Consider the following 11,158-nt stretch of genomic DNA (forward strand, 5'->3'; position numbering starts at 1 on the left):
GGTGGGGTGAGAATTTGAGCTAGATGGGTCTATCATGCTAGAAGAGTAATCACAAAGTATACCCCACAAGAGTTTGAAACCCTGCTAAGAGAGAAACTAACTTCCAGACAGCCTCAGTGAAGACCAAGAACCAGACCGAATGGGAATACCTCAGTCAGAGCAATTACACTGGAGATAAGTTCTGCTTTCTGCCCAGCAATGATGTGCATACATCTTATAAAGGAGGCAGGTACAGGGATGGACTGCATCCTTCCCTACATATGAAACTGGGAGAGACATAATTTATTTAGCTGTGGAAATGGTAATGAGGGTGCCAAAGGCTTTGATATAGTACAGTCAGTAGCAGTTATTGGGAAAAATAAAATTATTTGGTGTTTGAATCAATTCAAAATGTAGACTTCTCGTAACAAAAATAATGATGATAATGATAGTTAACATTTATATAGCACACAGATGCTGTACATTAAATGCTTTATATGTATTAATTTAGGTAATCCTTAAAAAATCCTATGAGTTAGGATTATATGAGATATCAACAAAAAGAATAGAACTCTGTGAAATATTTTAAGAGATTTATTCCGAGCAAGTTATGAGTGAACAATTGCCAGTGACACAGAGATGCTGGGAACATACATCCAAGGTCATCAGAGTACATGTTAGATTTATACACTTTAGGGAGATATAAGACATCAATCAAAATATATAAGATGTACATTGGTTCAGTCTGGAAAGGCAGGAGAACTGGTAGTGGGGATGTCCAGGTCATTGGGAAAGCCAAAAATTTTCTAATTGGCAATTGGTTTTTTCAACGAATTTATCTAAAGACCTGGAATCCATAGACGAGAGTGTGTGGGTTAAGACAAGGCATTGTGGAGACCAAGGTTCTTATTTATACAGATAAAGTCTCCAGGCAGCAGGCTTAAAAAAATAGATTGTAAATATTTTCTTTTTCTTTTTTTTCTTTTCTTTTTCTTTTTTTTTTGAGACAGAGTCACACTCTGTTGCCCAGGCTGGAGTGCAGTGGTGCCATCTCGGCTCACAGCAAGCTCTGCCTCCCAGGTTCATGCTGTTCTCCTGCCTCAGCCTCCCAGAGTGACTGGGACTACTGACGCCTGCCACCATGCCTGGTTAATTTGTTGTATTTTTAGTAGAGATGGGGTTTCACCATGTTAGCCAGGATGGTCTCGATCTCCTGACCTTGTGATCCACTCACCTCAGCCTAACAAAGTGCTGGGATTACAGGCGTGAGCCACCACACCTGACCAAAAAAATAGATTGTAAATGTTTCGTATCAGACTTAAAAAGGTGCCAGACTCTTAGTTAATTCTCTCCTGGATCAAGGAAAAGACTGGAAAGAGGGAGGGGGATTCTCTATAGAAAGTAGATTTTCCCAGAAAGAGATAGCTTTTCAGGACCATTTGAAAATATGTCAAAGAAATATGTATTAGAGTAAAATACTTTAATTTCTTTCATTGCCTGCTATCTGTTGTGTGATGCTAGACAAGAATTAGTCTGGAATGTGGTGTCTTAGTGCTACAAAAAGTCTTAAGGTCTCTGTTTTAATGTTGATGCTGGTCAGTTATGCCTGAATTCCAAAGGGAGGGAGATATAATGAGGCATGTCTGATCCCCACTTGCTGTCATAGCCTGAACTCATTTTTCAGGTTAACTTTGGAATGCCCTTGGCCAAGAGTAAGGGCTCATTCTTACAGTAGTGGGGCTTGGAATTTTACTTATGGTTTACTCGAGGCATGAAGAGAGTAAATAACATGTCCAGCACCATACAGATATAGGTGGTAGAACTGAAATTTGAACCTAGGAAATTAAGCTGAAATATTAATGTTTTCAAAGAATTAACTGTTTAAAAAATATCAGAACATATTTATGTGTAATTAGTATAAAAATGCTTTTTCAAGTCACTAGAATTATGTTCTGCCATTTGGATTCATTCATTCAGCAGACATTTATTAAGAGCCCAGCATGTTTAAAGAATGGCTGGATTACAGTAAGCAAGAGAGAGAATTGCAGAGCTAAAGTAAGAGAGGTAATGGACCAGCTTATGTAATGTCTTGGTTTCTGTATGGATGTTAGTTTCATTCTCAGTAAGATGGGGAGCCTTGGGAAGGTATTTATTAGAGGAGTGTTAGGACTTGACTTATGTGTGTTACATTTAAAATAAGTTAGGGAACAATGGGAGGACAATGACAAAAGCATGGCCAGTTAGGAAGCTGTCGTAAGAGTGCATGAAAGAGATAGTGATAGCTGGACAAGTGGGTAGCAGAGGAGGGGATAAGACACGGATAGATTCTGGATATATTTTGAAGGTGGAGCTAATATGATTAATGCATGGATTGGTTCTGAGATCTGACACAGAGGAAATAAGTTACTGCTAATTCTGAGAGTTACTTATAAACTGAAGCTCATAGCATCAGCACCACAAGCCTTTACTGGTTGAGGCTGTCCTCATTATTATAACGCTTGTAAGATGTAGTTTTATTGTGCTTAAAAAACTACTCATGCAAATTTTTTTTTTCATAAATGAGAGGACAAAGATAGAGTTCAAGTGAGTGAAAATGAGATTTGTGAAAATATCCCACAGGAGTATGCTCTTCATGTGAATGTTGTATTCACGTCATAGTGGAAAACCTCTGACGTAAGTGCCTCTGTTCTGGAGGCTTGTTATGGGTTGAACTGTGTCCCCTAATAAAAGATATATTGGTGTCCTAACCCCCAGTGCCATAGACTGTCAAAGAGGTAATCTAGTTAAGATGAGGTCATTGGGGGGGTCCTAATCAATATGACTGGTATACTTATAAAAAGAGAAAAGTTAGACACAGACATGCACACAGGGAGAACGCCATATGAACATGAAGGCAGAAATCTGGGTGATGATGCCAATGCAAACCACCAGAAGCTGGGAGAGAGGCATGGGGTAGCTCTTACAGCCCTCTGAAGGAATCTACCTGGCCAACACCTTGATCTTGGGTTCCTCACCTTCAGAATTGTGAGGTAATACATTTCTTTTGTTTAAGCTGCTGAGTTTGCTATACTCTGTTATGGCAGCCCTAGCAAACTAACACAAGCTTTCTGAGCAAAGACTTTCAAAAGTCACAATTGACTGTGATGGACAACTGGCAAAAACATTGGGAAGTACCATCACTACATCACCTAGTACAGTGTCGGGCACACAGTAAACCCTCAATGAACATTTGTTGCCTGACAGAATGTCTAATGTGTGTAAATACATAATACATAATAAATATTCAACAACTACTTTCTTTCTCCCTTAGCTTGAGAAATGAAAACAATTGCAAACTGTCACAGGTTTTTTTGAGATCTTCCCTAGGAAATCAAATATTCCAGTGTCAGCACAGTCAGATCTTGCTGCCCAGAAGGGTTCTGGTTTTCTCTGAAACCATATCACTGCAACAAGATTCTATAATGCAGGATAATATTGGTAGCTTTTAGGAAGCCAAAAGCCAAGCCTCTATCTTCATGGACCATGATAATGAGAAGAAAAGAGAATGCAGAAATGAAAAATAAAAATCCCAGCAACATAATTATGTTATATTCCTTTAAAAATTACAATTAAGGGCTGGATCTACCCAGACATGCTACATTAAAAATAGTTTAATTTTAGAACATATTCTGTAGAAAAACCAGGTTTTCTTATGAGTTTCAATCAATTAGTATGTTCCTTCTTTATTAATTCATCTGTAAGAATGAGATGAACATTTGAGACACTTTCATTGGTTTGCCCTCTCTCTTAAGTTATTTTGAATTTTATTTAACAAGATTTCATTGCTTAGACAGAAACTATTCCTGACAGTTTTTCAGTCTGTGCTTTTCATCACTCAGTGGTTCTTAACTGGTGAGGATGCTATCTGATGTTCTAGGTGATGATGTAATTGATAGCCTTTGTAAAATCTTTACAGTGTTTCTTTGAAACAGCATGAAGGAAGCATGCAAATAGGAAAGTTTCAAACAGCAATAGACCAGAAGGATCAGACTACCATGTTTCTTTATGATGGCAGCAATAAAATATGTGCCAATTCCAGTGGGCTGAATAAATCTTTGCTCTGAGATGGTGGTGGGGTGGCAGGCACAGTGTATAACATCCTGTCCCAGGTTTTCCCAGTAACCTGATGCCTTCTCTTTGAGAGTAATATTGTGCTAGCATTCAGAAAATGATTGGCTACCCAAGTTATTCATAAATAAAAGCAGCTGGCTGCAACAGAAATCTAAGTAGCTAAGATTTCATCATTATTTATGAGGCAGGCCACGGAGAAGAAGAAGACCTAAAAGTGCAATAGCAAGCACCATCTTTCTCCTGAGAAAACGGCTGACTGGGAGAGAAATTCTAAAAGAGAAAGAAGCCAGTGTCACATTTATTTTCATGTCATCATCTTCTTAATCTTATAGGTAGTAAATAATAGAAAAACATTATCATAATACAGTCCTTGCAAGTTCCTCCTGAGCCAAGTTTATCCATTATGATACCTGGTCTAATTAGTTGGTTGATTTAGAAAAAAAGGATTCTTATTGACTTCCAGTAATTGAGAATAGTCGTGGATAACCAAATACTGAATAACATTTTTTGTTTATCTTAATTCCACTGATAGGGATAAGAGTTAATATATTATGGCTGGCTTACAATAGACCCTAAAATCTGCCAGGGGTTGGGAGAGAATTCTGTCCCCTGGCAGTGGATTCCATGTGGAGGGGTCTCGATTAGGGTGCGCTTGGCCTCTTCCTCACTCCCTCTTTCATGCTTTCCCAGGAAATTGAGTAGTTTGATTGGTGAGTTTAGGAGAAGTATCTAAGCATGCATGGCTGAACGTTTTTCTTTCTTTTTGGTCTTTGGGAGGAACTCTGCCGGCAGGAGCATTCCTTCTGTGCTTCTCCTTTCTGCCATATAATAGGAGCAGGCCTCCAAGGGAGAAGGCCCAGTATTGTCCAGAATTACAAGTAGCTATGATTGCGCAAGTCTGTCTAAATGAGATGCTGAAGTATCAGTGAGCCTAATTGTCTTGAAAACAGCATTTTATTTATCCAACATCAGGTTTATTGGTGTATTAGTCTGTTTTCACACTGCTGTGAAGAAATACCTGAGATTATACAATTTAGAAAGGAAATAAGTTTAATTGACTCACAGTTCCACATGACTGGGGAGGCCTCAGGAAACTTACAATCATGGTGGAAGGCAAAGGGGTAGCAAGAACCTTCTTCACATGGTGGCAGGAGAGAGAAGTGCCAGCAGGATAAATGCCAGACACATAAAACCATCAGATCAGCTGGGTGTGGTGGTTCACACCTGTAATCCCAGCACTTTGGGAGGTGGAGGTGGGTAGATCACTTGAGGTCAGGAGTCTGAGACTAGCCTGGCCAACATGGTGAAACCACGTCTCTCCTAAAAGTCCAAAAATTAGCCCAGGGTGGTAGCATGTGCCTGTAATTTCAGCTACTTGGGAGGCTGAGGCCGGAGAATCACTTGAACCTAGAAGGCAGAGGTTGCAGTGAGCTGAGATTGCGCCACTGCACCCCAGCCTGGGCGACAGAGTGAGACCTTATTTCAAAACCAAACCAAAACAAAACAAACCATCAGATCTCGTAATAACTCACTGTCAGGGAAACAGCAAAGGGGAAACCACCCTCATCATTCAATCACTTTCTTTCTCGACACATGGGGATTACAATTTGAGATTTGGGTGGGGACACAAAGCCTAACCATATCAATAGAGAATAAAGCTGGTATTTTAATCTTTCTTGGCTTCACTCCAGTGTTTATCTCTGAAATGGATGTGAATTTTGGTGGGGAAAATAAAGAGATATTATTTATTGTTATTTATTATCATCCTTATTAAAATTCCAACATCATATATGAAAATGATATTTATACTCTGGCAATAGAAGGATATAATTGGAAGACATTCTTTTATTAATTACAAACATATTTAGTATAAATAATACATGTTTATTATAGAAAAATTAGATAAGCAAAATAAATAGAGAAAGAAAACTGTCCATACTTTAACCCCTCAGAGGTATTTTTCACCTTTTCTTTCACTTTTTTTTTTTTTTTTTTTTTTTGAGATGGAATCTCACTCTGCCACTCAGGCTGGAGTGCAGTGGTGTGATCTCGGCTCACTGCAACCTCTGCCTCCCAGGTTCAGGCGATCCTCCTGCATCAGTCTCCCAAGCAGCTGGGATTACAGGCGCACACCACCACTCCTGGTTAATTTTTGTATTTTTAGTAGAGACAGGTTTCATCATGTTGACCAGGCTGGTCTCGACCTCCTGACCTCAAGCGATCTGCCTGCTTTGGCCTCCCAAAGTGCTGGGATTACAGGCATGAGCCACCGTGCAGGGCCTTTTTCACTTTTTCTTTATCTTTATAGATTATTCTCCTTCTTGTATCTTTTCTTCCTCCCTCCTTTTTTATACTGCCCCCTTTCTTTTCCTCTTCTCTTTTCATTTTTGTGTCTCTTTATTGCTTCTCAGAGGTGTATACGAATGGAATGGCAAAATGCTGGAGTTGGAGACTTTCCCTTTGTGTTTCAGTCTAAACTCGGATTGGTTGTTGCTCTTGATGACATTGAAAGAGTGGATATGTGGTGTACCTGGCAAAAAATAGGAGAAGTAGGTAGATGGGTTTTGATTTGTAAATAATTTAGAATATGTCAGTTATACAGTCCTCTGTATTCCGTTGTCTCTTGCCCCTATTTCTCTTTGGTTGACCCAGGTGTCATAGGGCTAGAGGGGCTATTTGGCAGTTGTCACCATTGTAAGAACACTTCTGAGGCTTAGTAACCTGTGTGGTATAGCAGAAGTCCATTATTATTATTGTCATGCTTTCATTCACTTTTCTTCTTGTGACAGCACTCTGATCTACCCCAGAGGAATAATCCACTTCTTAGTCCTTAACCATGAGCTTCAAGTAGAGTTGACTCCATTCCAAAGCTCTAGATGTGTCCATGTGATCATTCTATCTACATTAAGAGAATTATATTGCCTTAGACATTTTTCAGAATAATCTTGATTATTTTAGGAATGAACATATGGTCTCCTAGGAGCCAATGAAACTTACAGAAATGTTTGCTTAGACTTACATCTACTGGCATGGAGGCCTGGAGAATGGCTGTCCATCTTGCCACCCTGAGGAGCCTGCAAAGGAAGTGTGTGAATGAGCAGAGTTGAGAATGACATGATTTGAAATCCTGAATCCAGGCACAGATTTATTACTGGAGTTTTCAGTTAAGGGACCCAGTACATTTCTATTTTTGCTGAAAACGTTTGTTTTTGTGTCTTTAAACCAAAAGGATTATAACAAGGTGAGCATGAGCTGTAGAGTTGATGTATCTGCCAGCTGACTATAAGTGACCAAGCTTCTTGGCTTACAGTGGCCTGCATTACTGATTTAGCAATTGTGTGCAGTCCATGTGAGGTTAAATACATCTTTTCTCAAGGCTTAGTTTATGAGATTTGCAATTGAATTGGATGAAAATACAATATTTAGCTATTCAGGCTGGCAGCAAAGACACTTGGTTTGATGCAGCAAGCGGTGCCAATGTCAGAATTAATATAATGGTTCCATGTCAAAACAACAACGGGGCAAATCACCTGGAAGGGCAATTCAATCACTTAGGCCTGATCGCCACTGGCAAATGAGGCAGTAAGCCACCTGCCTTCCTTTGCTAGACACAGGCTTGGATGAAGCTAAGCTGCCCAGCAATTTAGGTTTAGAAAATGGCTTTGGGAAATCACTGCTGTTTAAATGGCAAAAATGCTCTTATAAGGGTTTTCTAAGAAGAATACTTCTGGGTGGCTGTCAAGATGGCCAAATAGGCAGAGCTCTGGTCTGTAGCTCTCAGCAAGATCAACACAGAAGGTGGGTGATTTCTGCATTTCCAACTGAGGTACCCGGCTCATCTCATTAGGACTGGTTAGACAGTAGGTGCAGCCCACGGAGGGTGAGCTGGAGCAGGGTGCAGTGTCGCCTCATCCGGGAAGCACAGGAAGCACAAGGGGTTGGGGAACTCCCTGCCTAGCCAAGGGAAGCTGTAGTGGAAGTCCCCTGAAGCTTTCTCGTGTTGGGAATAAAGGAGATGAAGCCTTGATTGGAAAAAGTTGGAAAGGTTGTGAGCTCAAGTTAGGAAAGGGGGAGTTATCTTTTATTTATTTCTTCCATCAATTTGAACATTTATTCAACGCATTCTAAATGTTGGGCACTGGGGTTTCACAGTGGTCTGTAGAGCTGTGCTTCTGCTCACAAGAAGTCCAGGAGAGAGGAAGACAAACATGTAAATAATGAATAAAATGACAATATAATAGAGATAAAATTTCAAACAGTGTTCTGAGTTCAAGAGTTATAAGGAGAGGGATCTGCTTTGATGAAAGACCTCCAGGATGCGGGTGACATTGAAACTGAAACCTGGAGATGAGAAGGGGCCAGCTGTACCACGAGTTCAGGACAAGCATCCTAGCCAGAGAGACAAGCATACGCAAAGGTGAGTGGGACAAGAGTGAGGGACATTTAAGGGTGTGAAAGAAAACTAGAGTGACTGGAGCATAGTGACAGAAGGAAAGCATTGCATGAGATGAGGTTGTAAGAAAGTCAGGGGACTGATCAGTCAAGTGTTTGAGGACTGCAGAAAGGAGTTTGAATTTGATTCTAATAACAGTGGGAAGCCATTGGATGTTTGTTGATCCTTGATGCTTTTTGGTGAGTTGAGAGAAAACATGTAATTTTCAGAGGCAGGTACACCAAAACTTCTCTTTAAAAGCTTTGGCTTATGGGTGACATTTTAACTTTGGATGTCTAATTGTTTCCAAAATGAGTCTTTTTCAAAAAGTAAAACCAATGGTTTTTTGAGCTTTAGTCCACTGCCTTTTCTCTGCACTGTCATTAAAGATTCATTTTGGTAACTGAAGTAAGCCAGACACAAAAAGAAAAATACTACATGATCTCATTTACATTTACATAATATTTAACATGTACAGCATGATGTTTTGATGTACATATACATAGTGAAATGATTATGACAGTCAGTAAATTAATATATCCATCTCTTCTTATAGTTGCTTTTTTTTTGGTGGGAGCACTTGAAATCTACTTTCATGGGGAATTTCTAGCATGATCACAATATTATTAACTGTGGCACTCATGCTGTACATTAAATGTCTAGACTTACTCATTGTACATAACTATAACTTTATACTCTTTGACCAACATCTCCTCATTTGTTCTACCTCCCTACCCCTGGTAACCACCATTCTCTCAGCTTGTATCTATTTAACTTTTGTAGATTTTAAACATAAATGAGATCATGTAGCATTTTTCTTTTTGTGTCTGGCTTACTTCACTTACCAAAATGAATCTTTAGTGACAGTGTAGAGAAAAGGCAGTGGACTAAAATCCAAGTTGTCTGCATTTTTGCCTAGGTTCTGCTGTTGACTGCTGTGCAACCATAAGCAACTTCTTACTCTTCTCTGGACCTCAGTTCCTCATCTGGAAACTTTAAGGTTGAGCAGGATGTTGCATTTATCATGACTTCTTATTGAAATTGACAGAAACATGGTTCAAAATGGCTTAAACAGAAAGAAATATATTCACTTTTCTATCTGAACAAGCCAAGGGCAGTGGCTCCAGTTATGTGTGGATCCAGGAGCTCACATTTAGTCACCAGGAACCTGATTCTCCATTTCTTGGCTCTTTACTGACTTCACTCTCCAGGAGGCCCCTTCTTTGGGTGGTTTCCCATAGTTCCTGGCTAGCATCATTCATAGAATTAGAAATTCTTGTGCAAAAGGATATTTCTCTCCTAAACAGTGATATCAAAAGTTCCAGAATTGCATCCTGACTTGGAGCACATGACCATGGCTGTGGCCAGGGTGTGAGGATAAGGTCATTGGCCAAGCCTGGATCATGTGCCCACCCCTGGAGTCAGCATGAACCACATTAACAAAGAATGGTGATGCTGTGATTTCCCACGTGAAAAGGGAAGAACGGGAAGTGGGTTCTGAATAGGCAAACGGGAAATGTCCATGAATGCTCTTTCAGGCTTTAGTAGTCCCATAAATCCTGAGATAAAGAGTCATTTCTTTGAAACCTCTTCCTTGTTGAAATTAGTCATTGGCTCCAGAAAAAAACTCTACTTTGGCCTAAAATACCAGAATTATGTATTTATTTTGTTTAAATGTATGATATAATCACCCATCTTCTCCTTCCATTTTTTCTGTGTCTCTAAACTCTGTTAACACACATCTAGATTTTCTCCTCCGGTTCTTTTTCATGATTTATAAAACTTATGTATACATTTGAAGCATTTTGGTTTGGTGCAAATGCTTACTCACTTACCCTGGTACCTTTTCCCACAAAGAACATGAGGACAATCTTTGAACAGAATCTATCTTTATTTCCTTGCCTACATTCCTGCCCTTATTCGTGTTATTCCCACCAAATTTTGACTCCAGATACTTGCACAGCCAGGAAGCCAATGGGTGCACCAAAGCAAACCACTTCAAATGTACACATACATTTTATGAATCATGAAAATGAACCATAATAAATCATCTAAATGTTCATTAACTGAGTTTAGATACACAGAGCAAAAATTGAAGATGGATGTTTATGTCATAAATTTATGCAAAATAATATATAATCCTGGTATTTTAGGCTAAACTGGAGTTTTTTTCTGGAGTCAATGACTAATTTCAACAAGGAAGAGGTTGTAAAAGACTAACTCGTCATTACAGGATTTATGGGATTGTGAAAGCTCAATGTACATTTCCTTAAGTTCTTGCTTTTACATGAAGTGTTTGGCACTTGCTAGTCAGCCTTTCTGATTTTCACTTAGTGCCACAAGCCATCTTTTGCCACTAGATTCTGGTTCATTACTAATTACCTGAAATGCATGACTTTAAAAATGAGATCTAATCCATAAACTATAAAATTTGCCATTGTACATACAATTCTGTGGCAGTGTATATGCAAGGTTAAACAATTATCACCACTATCTAATTCTGGAACATTTTCATCATCCTAAAAAGAAACCTATACCCATTAGCGGTCACCCCCTATTTGCCCCTCCGAAATTCATGACTTTCGTCTCTGAAGTTAGCTCCTTGAGGGCAGTGGCTGAGACCTATATTTTTCTATG

The sequence above is a fragment of the Piliocolobus tephrosceles genome, chromosome 4, assembly GCF_002776525.5.
Source record: "Piliocolobus tephrosceles isolate RC106 chromosome 4, ASM277652v3, whole genome shotgun sequence".
Taxonomy (NCBI): domain Eukaryota; kingdom Metazoa; phylum Chordata; class Mammalia; order Primates; family Cercopithecidae; genus Piliocolobus; species Piliocolobus tephrosceles.